The following is a 13378-nucleotide window of genomic DNA, read 5'->3' on the forward strand; positions in this document are numbered from 1 at the left end:
TTATGGAATGACAGAGACAATATTACCCTGTTCTATTGATTCAATTAATGTAAATCATAGTATATAGAGAAATAAACATCAATACATTTCCGAAATATTGTAGCATCACTTCCACACCGGAGGGACCACGGTCAGCGAGAAGGAAATACTCTGGTATCACCATCACAGAAGAAGTATATCCACTAACTCTGGAACGTTCCCTACTCGCTGAACAGGGTCCCCTTTTTTATACACAGCTCTCGCATCCTCCTCCAACACAGCTGTGCAATATGTTTAAGCTAGCTCATCAGTTTCTTACAAAGTTAAACTTAAGTTTTATGATTACCCACTCATGTTCAGGCATAACGCTCTAAGATGGTAGCATATGGACATCATGACCTCCATAATCACCTATTCTGAAGACTGGATACCTATTCTAATCCAATCACACACTCATATTTGTCTCATTTGTATCACACAGTCCCTAGTTGAAAAATCCAATAAGCTTCTCTATTATGAAGCATCATTACGCGATGGAGATAGAGAGTTGTACGTGTGGGAAGTTCTGTAAAGCTGGGTTCACACTAAGCGACAGCAACAACGACGTCGCTGTTACGTAACCATTTTCTGTGACGTAACAGCGACCTTGTAAGTCGCTGTTATGATCGCTGCTTAGCTGTCAAACACAGCAGAAGCAGCGATCATAACGTCTCTGTGCTACATGTGCAGAGAGCAGGGAGCCGCGCTTAGCGCTGGCTCCTTGCTCTCCTAGGTACAGTACACATCGGGTTAATTAACCCGATGTGTACTGCAGCTACATGTCACAGTGCAGAGAGCAGGGAGCCGCGCGCACTGCTTAGCGCTGGCTCCTTGCTCTCCTTGCTACAGTATACATCGGGTTAATTACCCGATGTGTACTGCAGCCACATGTGCACAGAGCAGGAGCCGGCACTGGCAGCAAGGGCGGAGGCTGGTAACGAAGGTAAATATCGGGTAACCAGGGAAAGGTCTTCCCTTGGTTACCCGATGTTTACGCTGGTTACAGCTTACCGCAGCTGCCAGACGCCGGCTCCTGCTCCCTGCTCGCTTCATTTCGTCGCTCTCTCGCTGTCACACACAGCGATGTGTGTGTCACAGCGGGAGAGTGACGACCAAAAAATGAAGCTGGACATTGAGCAACGACCGGCGACCTCACAGCAGGGGCCAGGTCGTTGCTGGATGTCACACACAGCGACAGCGACGGGACGTTGCTGCAACGTCACAGAAAATGGTGACGTAGCAGCGACGTCGTTGTCGTTGTCGCTGTGTGTGACACCAGCTTTACTCAAAGGTCTAGTGAGCCAATGATGGCTCATCCTATCCCAAGAATAATGACAACTTCCATTTCTCGGCAGCCTATTCTACTAGAATTCTTTGGTATCCACACACTGCTTCAACTTCAAAATGAGGCTGATAAACAGCAGGTGCTGGAGTGGAAGTCAAGTGCTGCATCAAGTGGCCTCTCCTCCTCTTCCTGCACCTCAACATCACATAAAGTTCATTCTTCAGGAGGTGCCACCCCAATTACACTTCTTTGCACCAGCATCACAATTCACTTACCCGCAAACTGACTGTGGGAACCACACATGAGCAAGTCTCAAGAGCTGTTCACACATTCTACCCTATAGCTATCACAGGTCCCCTCCAAAGATTCCCAGAGAAGGAAAGCATCTGCACTGATGCCCAAAATCATTGTGAGTTGGATCCTGGCCCAGAAAAAAGAGAATTTTGTTTACTTACCGTAAATTCTTTTTCTTATAGTTCCGTCTTGGGAGACCCGGACCTTGGGTGTTTAGCTTCTGCCTCCGGAGGACACACAAAGTACTACACCTAAAAGTGTAGCTCCTCCCTCTGAGCCTATACACCCCCTGGTGAGCCAGTCACAGCCAGTTTAGTGCAAAAGCTGAAGGAGAATAGCCACCCACAAGTAGAACAGAGCAAGAGCCGGAACAACCGGAGACTCTGTCCACGACAACAGCCGGTGAGAACACGCGGAACAAGGAAATTGCCAACAGGCAACAGGGAGGGTGCTGGGTCTCCCAAGACGGAACTATAAGAAAAAGAATTTATGGTAAGTAAACAAAATTCTCTTTTTCTTTATCGTTCCTTTGGGAGACCCAGACCTTGGGACGTCCCAAAGCAGTCCCTGGGTGGGAAATAAACAGAAAAACTAAGAAGTAGGCAGAACCTAACTTTACAAATGGGCGACTGCCGCCTGAAGGATGCGTCTGCCCAAGCTCGCATCTGCCGAAGCATGAGCATGCACTTGGTAGTGCTTCGAGAAGGTATGCAGGCTAACCCAAGTGGCAGCCTGACAGACTTGTTGAGCCGTAGCCTGGTGCCTAAAAGCCCAAGAGGCACCGACAGCTCTGGTCGAGTGTGCTTTGATCCCCGGCGGGGGAGGTGCCTGCGTACTCTGGTAGGCGTCCGAGATGGTCGACCTAATCCAACGGGCTAAGGTCGGCTTAGAAGCAGGGAGGCCCTTGCGCCGACCTGTGGTTAGCACAAAAAGAGAGGTAACAAAACAGAAGTGATCCAGCACCACCGCATATCACCTTGCAGTAACGCACGTGTGCTCATGGAGGGCTGTAAATTACCATATCCTGGGTGGGGGTGCTCGTCCAGAGAAACAAAGTGCAAGTATAGATGAACTGAAGAAAGGAATGAAGGACCGCACTCCGTCCACTGTGCAGGAATAGGATTTATTTAAATGTGCAGGGTAAAAAGCCGGGGACGCACTGTGAGCTGGCTCCCAATCTTGGGAGCCAGCTCACAGTGCGTCCCCGGCTTTTTACCCTGCACATTTAAATAAATCCTATTCCTGCACAGTGGACGGAGTGCGGTCCTTCATTCCTTTCTTCAGTTCACAAAAAGAGAGGTGCACCGCCTAAGCGCAGCGGTGCGAGACACATAGATCCGGAGAGCACGCACCAGATCTAGAGTATGTAGAGCTTTTTCAAAGTGATGAACAGGGGCCGGACAGAAGGAAGGTAAGGTAATGTCCTGGTTAAGGTGGAAAGGAGAGACCACCTTAGGAAGGAAGTCCGGAGTCGGATGGAGAACCACCTTGTCTTGATGAAAAACTAAAAAAGGTGACTCCGAGGAGAGCGCAGCCAAATCAGAGACTCTCCTGAGAGAAGTTATGGCAACCAGAAAGGCCACTTTCTGTGAAAGACGGTACAAAGAAACCTCCCTAAGATGCTCAAAGGGGGGTTTCTGCAAGACCGTGAGAACCAAGTTAAGGTCCCAGGGGTCCATGGGGCCGCCGGTAAGGCGGAATGATGTGAGACGCGCCCTGCATGAAAGTGCGGACCTGAGCCAGCCGAGCGAGACGCCGCTGGAACAGAACTGACAGAGCCGAAACTTGTCCCTTGAGAGAGTTGAGGGACAGTCCTAGCTGCAGACCGGACTGTAGAAAAGACAGAAGGGTCGGCAAGGAGAATGGCCAAGGAGGATGGCCAGTAGAGCGACACCAGGACAGGAAAATTTTCCAAGTTCTGTGATAGATCTTAGAGGAGGAAGACTTACGGGCCCGAGTCATAGTGGAGATGACTTCAGGGGGAATACCAGAAGCCGTCAAAATCCAGGACTCAAGAGCCACGCCGTCAATTTGAGAGCCGCAGAATTCGGGCGGGAAAACGGACCTTGCGAGAGTAGGTCTGGACGGTCCGGGAGATGCCACTGCATCTCTACGGACAGTTGGAGCAGGTCCGGATACCAATCTCGCCTGGGCCAGTCCGGTGCAATGAGGATGACTCGACGACCCTCCATTCTGATCTTGCGCAGGACTCTGGGCAAGAGAGCTAGAGGGGGAAACACGTAGGACAGACGAAACTGGGACCAGTCCTGAACCAGAGCGTCCGCGGCGAAGGCCTGAGGATCGTGGGAGCGAGCCACGTAAACAGGAACTTTGTTGTTGTGACGGGATGCCATTAGGTCCACGTCCGGAGTGCCCCATTTGCGGCAGATCGACTGAAATACTGCCGGGTGCAGGGACCACTCGCCACCGTCCACGCTTTGACGGCTGAGATAATCTGCCTCCCAGTTGTCCACGCCTGGGATGTGGACTGCGGATATGGTGGACCTGGAGTCCTCAGCGCATTGAAGAATGCATTGTACCACCATCATTGCCAGGCGGCAGCGTGTCCCGCCTTAATGGTTGATGTAGGCAACCGCTGTCGCGTTGTCTGCCTGGACTCGAATGTGCCTGCCCGCCAGCAGGTGGTGAAATGCTAGGAGAGCTAGAAACACGGCTCTGGTTTCCAGCACATTGATTGAAAGGGCTGACTCGGACGGAGTCCAAGTGCCCTGTGCTCTGTGGTGGAGACATACCGCTCCCCAGCCGGATAGGCTGGCATCCGTGGTGAGAATCACCCAGGACGGGGCCAGGAAGGAGCGCCCTTGGGACAGGGAGAGGGGCCGAAGACACCACTGAAGAGAGCTCTTGGTCCGTGGCGACAGAGCCACTGACTTGTGTAAGGAGGAAGGCCGCTTGTCCCAACAGCGGAGAATGTCCAGCTGCAGGGGGCGCAGATGGAACTGGGCAAAGGGAACAGCCTCCATGGACGCCACCATTTGACCCAGCACCTGCATCAGACGCCTGAGGGTATAACGGTGGGGCCTCAGGAGAGAGCGCACCGCCAACCGGAGTGACAGCTGTTTGTCTAAGGGCAACTTCACAAGTGCCGGCAGAGTACGTGAGACTCTGGGCCAGAGTCAGAGTGGATTTGGGAAAATTGACAAGCCACCCGAATTGGGCTAGAGTGGCGAGAGTGAGCGAGACACTCCGCTGACAGTCTGTGCTGGATGGAGCCTTGACTAGAAGGTCGTCCAGGTAAGAGAGCACTGCCAACCCCTGGAGGTGCAGAACTGCAATCACTGCTGCCATGACCTTGGTGAATACCCGAGGTGCCGTGGCTAACCCGAAGGGGAGAGCCACGAATTGGAAATGATCTTCTCCTATTGCAAAGCGTAGCCAACGCTGGTGTGAAACTGCAATTGGCACATGTAGATAGGCATCTCTGATGTCGATGGACGCCAGGAAATCCCCTTGGGTCATTGAGGCAATGACTGATAGCACAGACTCCATGCGAAAGTGCCGCACCCGAACATGCTTGTTGAGAAGCTGGAGATCCAGGATGGGCCGAAAGGTACCGTCCTTTTTGGGAACCAGGAAGAGGTTGGAGTAAAAACCTCTGAACCGTTCCCGGGCGGGAACTGGTACAATTACTCCGTTGGCATGCAAGGCTGCCACGGCCTGTGAGAAGGCGGTGGCCTTGGAGCAGGGGGGAGTTGAGAGAAAAAATCTGTTTGGCGGGCTGGAAGAGAATTCTATCCTGTAGCCGTGAGAAATGATATCTCTCACCCACTGATCGGAGACCTGTTGAAACCAAGCGTCGCCAAAGTGGGAGAGCCTGCCACCTACTAAGGACGTTGCTGGAGCGGGCAGAGAGTCACGAGGAGGCTGCCTTAGTGGCAGGACCTCCTGCGGTCTTCTGAGGACGCGCTCTTGAGTGCCAGCTGGATTTCTGATCCTTAGCTGAGTTAGCGGACGAGGCGGAGGGCTTAGAGGACGACCAGTTGGAGGAACGAAAGGAGCGAAACCTCGACTGAATCCTACCCTGGGCAGGTTTCCTGGTCTTGGTTTGTGGCATGGCAGTACTCTTCCCGACAGTAGCCTCCTTAATAATTTCATCCAGCTGTTCAACGAACAGCCGGGAACCAGCAAAAAGGGAGCCCAGCAAGGTACTTCTTTGAAGAAGCATCTGCCTTCCACTCTCGCAGCTACAAGATCCTGCGGATAACGAGGGAATTAGCCGAAGCCACCGCAGTGCGTTGAGAAGCCTCTAGCATGGCAGACATGGCATAAGAAGAAAAATCTGAAGCTTGAGAAGTTAACCATCTCGGGCATAGATTCCCCGATGAGGGAATGCATCTCCTCTAGAGAAGCAAAGATGGCTTTGAGGGCCCACACTGCTGCAAAAGTTGGGGAAAACGCGGCCCCCGCCGCTTCATACACGGATTTGGCCAGAAGGTCAATCTGACGGTCAGTGGCATCCTTAAGGGAAGTGCCATCAGCCAGCGACACAACGGTCCGGGCTGAGAGCCTAGACACCGGAGGGTCTACCTTTGGGGAGTGAGCCCAATCCTTGACCACCTCAGGTGGAAAGGGAAAACGGTCATCAGAACCACGCTTTGGGAAGCGTTTGTCAGGACAGGCCCTGGGTTTGGTCACAGCGGTCTGAAAACTGGAATGGTTAAAGAACACACTCTTTACTCTCTTAGGCGAGGTAAACTGGTGCTTTTCTGCCAGAGAGGGTTGCTCCTCTGATACTGGAGGGTTGAGATCCAGTACAGAATTAATGGAAGCAATCAAGTCACTAAGTTCTGAGTCACCCTCGGAAAGATCAATGGGGCATATGGAGTTAGCCTCCGAGCCCCCTGTAAAGGCATCCTCCTCATCCTGCGAGTCCTCAACCCTTGAATCAGAGCCGCGGGATGAGGGGGGAGAGGAAACCCAGCAGCGCCTCTTAGGAGGACGGGGTCTGTGCCCTGATGATGAATCCTCTGTGAGCTCCAGTGGACGTAGGTCAGAGGATAGGGATCCTAAAGGACCCTTAGCAAGAGCATTAGAGGCACCCTGTGAAGGGGGCTGATGCATATTCATCAAAGTCCTGGACAGAAGTCCCATGGACTCAGCAAATGACTGGGAGATAGACCTAGAGAAGGACTCTACCCAGGCCGGGGGTTCAGCCACAGGTGCAGAAGCAGCCTGAGAGACCACTGAGGGTGAGACTCCAGTCTGTGGCACCTCCAAGTTAGAGCAGACATCACAATGTGGATAGGTGCTCGGTTCAGGCAGCAGGAGCTTACATGCAGCGCATGCAGTATAAAGCTTTGGAGCCTTGCTCCTCGTGTGAGACATGCTGCTGGAGTGGGGAAAACAGCTTCTACAAAGAGAATGAACCCCAGGGAGTATATTCAGAGGTCCACAACCAGAGACCGGTTGTGGCTTACCAGACCGCCGGAAGCGGTGTTGTGTGCCCTCCAGATCCCGAAGCCCGGACCCCCAATGCACAGCACCTCAGCAGGGATGCAGAGTGCAGGATGTCCCAGCGCAGAGTAAACCCTGTCCAAGAAAATGGCCGCCAAAGTGAAGAGAGGGGGCGGGACGGGGGCGTCCCTGTAGGAAAGCGGGATCTGGAGGGCCATAGAGGCCTGCAGGGGGGAAGTCACGCACAAGCAGTGGGGAGTTTCCCTCCCCTGTGCAGGAAGGAGGGAGGAGCCGTGCCTGTCCCTCTGCATGAATGACATGCGATGGCAGGTAACAGAAACTAGGCCTCCGGCGAAGCCGGGGCCTAAATTTGAGCAGCGAGGACGACGCGCAGGCACCCTCGGCGCGGTTCTCGGGCGAAAAGCCAGAAGACCCGCCGGAAATGTCAAAACAAATACAGTAAACACACTCTCCCCACACAATAAAGGACAGGGACCCCCAACATATGAACGTCTAAGGTACTTAGCTGCTGAGACGCAGGGCCAGGTCCCTGGGGATGAGTGCTCCGGTCCAGCAGGGTCCCAAGGGGCTGTGGACGGAGACCGGTCTCCTGCCAGGCATGGAGACCGCGCTGGCTCCCACTTCAATCCAGAGCCCAGGAGGGATGGTGAAGGAGCACGGCATGTAAGGCTCCAGCCTTGGAAATCAACCTTACAACACCACCGACACAGTGGGGTGAGAAGGGATATGCCAGGAGTCCAGACGTGGACCCGCACTTCTCAATCCTTTTCCAAAAAAATCATATGAGAATGCATGTGTGGATGTATGTCCTCCTGAACACAAAGTGATAAACTGGCTGTGACTGGCTCACCAGGGGGTGTATAGGCTCAGAGGGAGGAGCTACACTTTTAGGTGTAGTACTTTGTGTGTCCTCCGGAGGCAGAAGCTAAACACCCAAGGTCTGGGTCTCCCAAAAGAACGATAAAGAAAAGTAGGGTCCCAGCAGGATCCCAAGCCTCGTTAACAAACTTTAACCCCCCGGGGGTGAAGTTGATGATTAGGAGAGTCAGATACCTGAGGCACACGTGTACTGTCTTGTGTTGTCAGGTCAGAAACAGGAAGAGTTGGATAACATAGATCCTGATGATGAAGTTGGAGATCCCACTTAGTGTGAACGCACAGGCACGCAGCTGAGCAGATGACGAGGAAGATGTTATGGTAGCGATTCCCAGACAAATATGTGGGAAAATTTGCCTAGCCTGGGCCTTTTTTGAGACAGCAAAGGATGACCCAACTTTTGTTATCTGCCAACATTGTAAACAACGACTCAGTGTAGGCAAAAATTCTAATAATGTGACTACTACATGCATGAACAGGCACATGAGCAACCAACATGCATTACTGTGGCAATCTCACTGCATTAAAATAAGGACTACCGGGCCTACTCAACCATGAGCCACCAAACCAACTACGTCTGTTGCTTCTCCCTCCTCCTGTGATTAACACCTCATGAGCCAAGTAGTTGGGTGTCCCTTACAAAGTTGTCATTAATGAGGTTTTGCCAAGAATTTTAGACTGCCCAAAATTGGTGATGTTTACAAAACATTCTTCATTAGTGGACAATAGCACCACATTTTCAAGTTTTAGATTATGATGATTCCTTGAAAGTGTAGATTGCCTAACGTTCATTAAGATGAACAAGTCGTGAATGTCCAGTGTCTTTGACACCCCAGTCCGAGATTGTGCAGACTAGGCGATGGTGTCCTGCCACGCTATTGTGAGCAAGAGGCTTACGCCTGTCTGTCATGCATCTCTTGATTGTTAACATTTAAATGCCAGGACACATCCAGTGTGTTGCATGGACCGAGCCTCCCTACTATTTTAAGGCCCTATAGGGAGGGGGGACAATTGATGGTACTGTACTGTGCTGTTTGACTGAAAGGATTTTTAATGTTGAGACTCCAAAATGGGTGTGAAACCTATGTATTGTGGGTAGTGCCAGGCTTCTGTGACTAAGAGGCCTAGACCGATCACTGTACCATGTCTTCCTTTTTCTATTTGTAATGCCAGCTGACAGGCCTGTGTGTTGCATGGATCGTCTTTTCCTGCTCTTTTAACACCCTATGGGGAGGAGGGCAATTGATGCTACTGTACCGCTGTGATTCTGAAAAGGATTTTTAATGTTGAGACTCCAAAATAGCTGTGAAACGTATGTCTTGTGGGAAGTGCCAGGATTCTGTGACCAAGAGGTTTACACCAGTCACTGTAGCATGTCTTCCTTTTTCTATTTCTAATGCCGGCCCACAGGCCTGTGTATTGCATGGACTGTCATTGCCTGCTCTTTTAACGCCCTATGGGGAGGGGGGCAATTGATGCTACTCTACTGCTGTGTCCACAAAGGATTTTGAATGTCGAAACTACTACATAGGTCTCCCAGTTGTGTCTTGTCTGTATTGTCAGGGGTATGGGAGCACCAGCTTTACACCTGTCTCTCATCCACCTCTATATTTTTTCAGTCAATAGTCTAGGAATCTAATGGCTATGCTAAAACAGTGATGCTGGACTGTAAAACGTATTTTTGATCTTTTGTAAGCTTTTTGACCCCCTAAAGGTGTTTTCTGTGCCTTACGTTTGGCTTCCCATTCAATCCAATAGGGTTCGGAAAGGTTCAGCAAACTATCCCTTTGTTCAGTTTGGAAAACTGAACCGCGGGAGGTTAGCTCATCTCTAATTGCAGAGTCCGACAGGCAACCTGGTCTCTCTTAAGTGCTCAGCTCGGCGTCAACTGAGTTAGTTCACTGTTCACATGCAGGAGTTAATCTTTTTTGGAGCAGTGTGCTACTCTTCTGAGAGGCAGGTTGCTTATTACCTTCTACAGCTGGTCTCCTATTTAAGGCTAGGGAGTTTAGTAGGAGACCGCCAAAGATAGTTTCTGCTTGCAGTTGCGATATTCTGACGTCCGTGGTGATCTTCAGTTTGGTGACCAGCGATTTGTTGTCTGCGCTGTATAAAAGCTCCCTGGTGTGACTTTCTCCTTTCCCTTTGGTTTATTCCCTCCGGTTTCTTTTTGTCTCTCCTCTGTGGTTTTTTGCGGTGTGAGTTTCAGTTTTACCCCTTTGTCTTTGCATTGTGGGAAGTGTATTACTTCATGTCCTGCCTAGCCCTGGGTTGGGGGTGCGGGGGTATTAGGTCAGGGCCCGACAGGAATCAGGGCCATATCGGGGACCTGGACCTCCCTACCATTAAGGGTACCTTCGAGGTGAGGGTGAGCACAAGGGTCCCAGTGTTAGGGCCAGCATAGGTCCTCCTGTGTCGCCTGCTCACCTGTCACACATGTATTTCAGCTGGATGAGCACCCTCAGATGCATATCCAACTGAAACAGGTGCTGGGGTCTGAAGGATCCGTGCACCCCCAAGCCCGGTCGCGATACCTGTGACTGGATTCGTTGCACCCTTGGTAATAGACTTATAAACTAGAGCGGAGTAAGGAGAAACTAGCAGGGGGCTGACCCCAGAAATCAATAAATAAATAAAATAAATAAATAGGTATTTAAGCTATGTTTTCTCTGGAAAATGGCGCGTTTCAGAGAAAAACATACTTGACTGCAAATGTGCAAGCCAGGCTCTGATTCATACTGCCTGTGATTTGGGTAGCATGAATCAAGTGACAGGCTCCCTTTAAATAGCATCTCCCAAAACAACAGCACATTAATTCAGATGGATAAGAAGTATTTTTACTGCACACTTTAGAATCATGCAAAAGTTTAGATTTTATTGAAGCATCTAGTACCTGTAGGAGAATTTCAAAAAGGGTCAACTGTGTCACTAACACGTTAAGGACAAAACCAATTTTGATCTTAATGCCGAGGCCAAATTTAGAAATCTGATCCTTATCACTTTATGAGGTAATATGTATGGAACACTTTAACGGATCCCGGTGATTCAGAGACTGTTTTTTTCATGGCATATTGCACATCATGATAGTGGTAAATTTAGGACAATATTTTTACTATTTGCGAAAAAAATGGAAGCATGATGAAAATTTAAAAAATGTTACCATTTTCAAACATTTACCGTATTTTTCGCTTTATAAGACGCATCTGATTATAAGACGCACCCCCAAATTTGGTGAAGGAAAAGAGATTTTTTTTTTTTTAATGTTAAATGGAGTCAGTCTTATAATGCCAGTGTCCGTCTAACAAATCATATAGGGAATATGTCCCTCATAACCCCCTAATGCTAAAATTAGCCCCCTTAATCTGGATATGGCCCCCTTATATTAAATATAGCCCCCTTGTGCTGGCACACGTCCCTCAGTGATGCCACATGTCACCCATTGATGGCACACGTCCCCTATTGCTGGCACACATCTCCTATTGATGGAACACGTCCCCTATTTATGGCACACATCTCCTATTGATGGAACACGTCCCCTATTTATGGCACACGTCCCCCTGTGCTACCCATGGCCCCCTATGGATGACACACGTCCCCCGTGCTACCCATGGCCCCCTATGGATGGCACATGTCCCCCCTGTGCTGCCCATGGCCCCCTATGGATGGCACACATCCCCCTGTGCTGTCCATGGCCCCCTATGGATGGCACACGTCCCCCTGTGATGCCCATGGCCCCCTATGGATGGCACACGTTCCCCTGTATTAGATATGACCCCCATGCTGCTGCCCATGGTAAAATAAAACACTCTTTCCTTACCTTCTGCAGCGCTGTCCTCCCGTGTCTCCCTCCGTGCTGCAGAGCTCCTCCACTTCCTGGTTCTCGGTGCCGGTCATGTGATCGGCACAGCAGAGTGACATTATCTCTGCGTGCCTGATCGCAGCAGCAGCAGAGAGATCGGGGAGACACCGGGAGACGCTGGAGGAGGTAAGTAAAGAGTGTTTTATTTTACTATGGGCAGCAGCATGGGGGCCATATCTAACACAGGGTGGACATGTGCCATCAAAGGGGGGCACGGGCCCATATAATATGCACCGCTCCACCAGCCCGTCACTGCGGTGCGGTTTCAGCAGCACGGTGATGGACAGCGGCAGTGCATAGTATATGAGCGGGAGCAGGAGATCTAACACTGCCGTCCACAGCTTTCACCAGCCCCCAGCACCGCTCTAGAGCTGTCCCCACCTCCCCTGGTCTCTGTAGTGTGTATATATATACCCCCCATATATGTATTCGGATTATAAGACGCACCCCCTACTTTCCCCCAAAAATTTGGGGGAACAAAAGTGCGTCTTATAAAGCGAAAAATAAGGTAATTTTTATGCCCTTAAACCAGAGCTCTGTTATACAAAAAAGTTATTGTATAAAATTTCCCACATACCTACTTTACATCGGCGCTATTTTTTTAAATAAAAATTTTTGGAGTTGGGAAGTCAAAAGGGTTCAAAGTTCATCAGCAATTTCCAATTTTTTCAACAACATTTACAAAACCATTTTTTAGAGACTACATCACATTTGAAGTGACTATGTGGCCTAGGTGAGAGAAAATACCCAAAAGGGACATCTTCATAAAAACTACACCCCTCAAAGTACTCAAAACCACACCCAAGAAGTTTATTAACCCTTCAGGTGCACCACAGGAATTAAAGCGATATGGAATCATTAAAAAAACCCAAAAATGAACATTTTACTTAAAAATGTTGCACTCGCCTCAATTTATTCACTTTTTTAAAAGGAATAATACACCAATATGGACCCCAAAATTTGTTACCCAGTTTCTTCTGAGAGCCCCGATACCCCACATCTGGTCAGAAACCTCTGTTTGGAAAAATGGGAGGGCTTGGAACAAAAGGAGCAATATTTGAATTTTGGAACACAAATTTGGCTGAAATAGATTGTGAGCACCATGTTGCATTTGTAGGGCCCCTAAGGTACTTAAACAACAGAAACCTCCCTCAAGTGACCCCACTTTGGAAACTAGACGAGGAATTTATCTAGAAGTTTGGTGAGCACCTTGAACCCTGGGGCCTGCACAGAAATTTAAAACATTGAGCCATAAAAATAAAAAAATGAAATTTTTTACCACAAAATTGTTACTTCAACCAGATAGCTTTTTTCACAAAGGTAACAGGAGAAAATGCACCATACAGTTTATTGTGCAATTTCTCATGCTGATACCTCATAGGTGGTGGAAATAAACTGTTTTGTTCATGGCAGGGCTCGAAAAGGAAGAAGCGCCATTTGACTGCAAAATTGTCAGGAATCATTTGTGGATGCAGTGTCGTGTTTGGAGAGCCCCTGATGTACCTAAACAGTAGAGTTCCCCCCACATGTGACCCCATTTTGGAAAATAGACCCCTCAATGAATTTATCTAGATGTTTGGTAATCACCTTGAACCCCAAATTGCTTCACA

The sequence above is a fragment of the Anomaloglossus baeobatrachus genome, chromosome 3, assembly GCF_048569485.1.
Source record: "Anomaloglossus baeobatrachus isolate aAnoBae1 chromosome 3, aAnoBae1.hap1, whole genome shotgun sequence".
In the NCBI taxonomy this organism is placed as follows: Eukaryota; Metazoa; Chordata; class Amphibia; order Anura; family Aromobatidae; genus Anomaloglossus; species Anomaloglossus baeobatrachus.